The following is a 3323-nucleotide window of genomic DNA, read 5'->3' as shown; positions in this document are numbered from 1 at the left end:
TAAAGAGGACATCTAAGGAAGCACTTTTCAAGTACAGGTTTAGTGAACAGGTCAATCCTACAAAACAACCCAGTAAACTTCTGATAATCAGAGTAAATATATAAGAATGATAAATTATTTTCCTCTAAATATTTACTTTTTAGGAACCTAAAATATGAAAAAGTTGCTGGCATAATGTAATTTTAATTTCTTTTCCATAAGGAAAAAAATCTATCTTCTTCACCATTGGCTCCTAGAGGAAAAAAATGTAATAGACTCTCATTGAGTTAAAATTACAAAACAAAACAACAAAAAGAATGAAAGGAGAGAAACATCACATGTTTACAATATGTAGATGTTTTCTAGAACCTCTATATTGTGACAAATTTTCTAAAACTTCTTGTCACATAGCATTTATTGAGTTATACTTTTAGAAAGATGAGATTGAAGTATAATATACTCTTGATATTGGAAGGCTAGTGATGATCAAAGATATATAATATAAATTTATATCAATGGGAAAATTGAAAATCAGTTATAAATTACACTATACAGATTTTCTAGAACTGAATATCAACTTTTGGGGAAGAGTCCCTCAGGTTTTCATGTGGCAGACTCTTTAGTTTCTGTGTGAAGACAGTGTTTACTGTTTCTCACTTTCCTCTCCCACAGTACATAGATGTGTAGACATTGGAAATAAATACAGAGATTGACAAAGCAATTAGTACTATGCTTGACATATCACTGACAACAACAATAATGAGTTTGATAATAAGACACTCCACCAACACGTTTAGCCAATTAAGGCTTAAAACAACATCAACGACCAGAGGAGACACAGTTATAAATCCCACTGGGAAACAGCAATCACATTTGGCAATATTATTGATCATATGAATTTATCTTCAGGGACCCCTTTTAATTTCAAGCTGGTGAAATCTATCTCTATAAAGCTAAACAGATAATTTCACAGAATGGAAGTTAAATTTCCCTTTAACTGTGTCAACACAAGTGGGTTTTATAGAGCACTCATACAAAAAATATTTCCCCTCTTTTATACTGCTCAGAGCTTGTGAGAAAATGATGATCATGCAAACATGCCATTATGATATTGTTTCTTAGCCAACTTTTTTAGAGCAGCATGAACACATGGGAAATAACACACAGGTTGGGTTACTTTTACGGTAGGACTCACACTTGAATACAGATATATATGGATAATGACACTTTGCCATTAGCTTTATGATATCTTATTTCATTTGCTTTGGAACTTACTAAGGGCAGGAAGGACACAAAGCACTATAAATTGTACAATCTTTTTTGTTATTGTGCTTTTGTATAAAAAGCAACACCTGAGGTACTAAGCATTTTCTACAGGCATTAGTCTGAAAAGGGAAAGCTTGAGACAAGAGCACATGCAAGGCTCATTGATCTCATCCTATTTTGGGGAACAGATAAGAAATTACAGGTGGTTTTGGAACTGATTAAGGGAAAGCCTGGAATTGGTAGAGATATACTAGCACTTTGGTTTATCATAAATGAAAATACTGGTTTTGTTGGATCTCTGATGGGCGGGACAATTAATCTGGTTCCTGGTTTAGAGGAGGGGGAGAAATTTGAAGCCAGCTTCCAGTAACTGTTGAAATCTGTTCATCACCTGCTGTTATTTTTTTTTTAGTTTTATAAACTTTTAAAAAAATTTTTATTATTAATTTATTCTTGTTACATCTCAATGGTTATCCCATCCCTTGTGTCCTCCCATTCTTCCCTCCCTACCCTTTTCCCCTTATTCCCCTCCCCTATGACTGTTCCTGAGGGGGATTACCTCCCCCTGTATATGCTCCTAGGGTATCAAGTCTCTTCTTGGTAACCTGCTGCCCTTCCTCTGAGTGCCACCAGGTCTCCCCCTCCAGGGGACATGGTCAAATGTGAGTGGAGAGTGGGATATGCCTTTCTTACGTAATCTGCTGTCATTTTAAGACTTTCATACTGACACAGGATAATTGCAATGATATCACATCTTTCATTAGTCAATGAAACAGTGCTGGTTACCTTTAATGCAATACACAATTTTATGTCCCTTTGTCACATGCATTCCCACAGCCTCAAACATTCTCTGACTTTCCAAACTCCTTTTTGAAACAGCAAAGGCATTTGGGATTTAAATATATATGTCCCTTTGCTAAGCAAATTTTGACTGTAAGGTAATTATGGGCCATCTGTGACTTTGCTGTGTCAAAAACAAATCTGGGTTTGTTTGTTTGTTTGTTTGTTTTGTTGTTGTTTTGTTTTTGTTTGGTTGGTTTTTGCCTCTTGGTCAGCTAAGTACCCTGATATTGTAACCTGTGAGTAGAAACTGAAAGAAAGCAGGTTGTTCACAATGATCAAACACTTCTTACCCACTGACTTAAAAGCCAACAATTAATGTTTTGGCAAATCCACTTTCTAGTGTATAGAAAAATTTGTGTCTCCATAAAGGCTTACAGGTATTTGAAAGACTTTCAAGTACACATTTCAATGTATTTCATATTTTAAAAAAATCAAACTCTCAGACCAGTTTGACAATAAGGAATTTACTCACCCTGTCAATGGGCAAAGAAACACCTTGTCGGTGGTGGTGTTCCTATATCAGTCAGGGGCAGAGTAGATGGCAGTTTTTTGTTCATCCAAGCTTCATGGACAAAGCTGTTTTATGCCTAGGACACATAAAAATCAAAACAAATCAAATGCAGTATAGTATCAGAGAAGACAGAAGGACAGACACCTGAATTTCATGATTCTACAAGAAACACACATACCTGCCCGTCACCCCTTAACACAGAAGGCCATAGACACACCATCTTGCTTATCATCACAGTGCAATGTGGAGGAGGAAGACAGACAGAGACCTGTACACACAGACCTGCTTTCCAGTGCATAGCACAGGCTGACCATAAACACCCACTTGCCTTGCTGCCACTCCACCCAGTGTGGATACAGGATGTCACCTAGGGGCCCAGTAGCCTGGTTGTGAAGATTCAGAGGGAGCCAATGCAATATTTGAGTACATGGTGGTCAGATAGGAGAGAAAGATAAGAGGACCAGCTTGAGTGTTATGAAAAGAGATAGAAATGGAGACTTGAGGGTGGAGAGGAAAGCCTGTTGTGATTGGCCAGCCCCACCACCTTGGGCCATGGTAAAGTCTTGAGCTGCCACTAAGGGGCATGTCTGGGTCTGTGGCTATGCAGCAGAAGGATCCTGTGTCTGTGGCTACCATGGGACAACCTCCTGGGACTGAACGTGTGGATGTCTAAGAGCTGTACATAATTGGCACTGCCCCTCACTGGCTGTTGTGCTCTGGAGAG

At 38.1% G+C, this 3323-nt stretch overlaps 1 pseudogene; it reads left to right on the top strand.

Annotated features, from left to right (window-relative positions):
- Positions 1 to 2556: 2556 nt before the first annotated feature.
- Positions 2557 to 2688, top strand: LOC127208859 (uncharacterized; annotated as a pseudogene).
- The last annotated feature ends 635 nt before the right edge of the window (positions 2689 to 3323 follow it).

The sequence above is a fragment of the Acomys russatus genome, chromosome 25 (assembly GCF_903995435.1).
Source record: "Acomys russatus chromosome 25, mAcoRus1.1, whole genome shotgun sequence".
Classification (NCBI taxonomy): Eukaryota; Metazoa; Chordata; class Mammalia; order Rodentia; family Muridae; genus Acomys; species Acomys russatus.
This window is presented reverse-complemented; position numbering and strand designations above follow the sequence as displayed.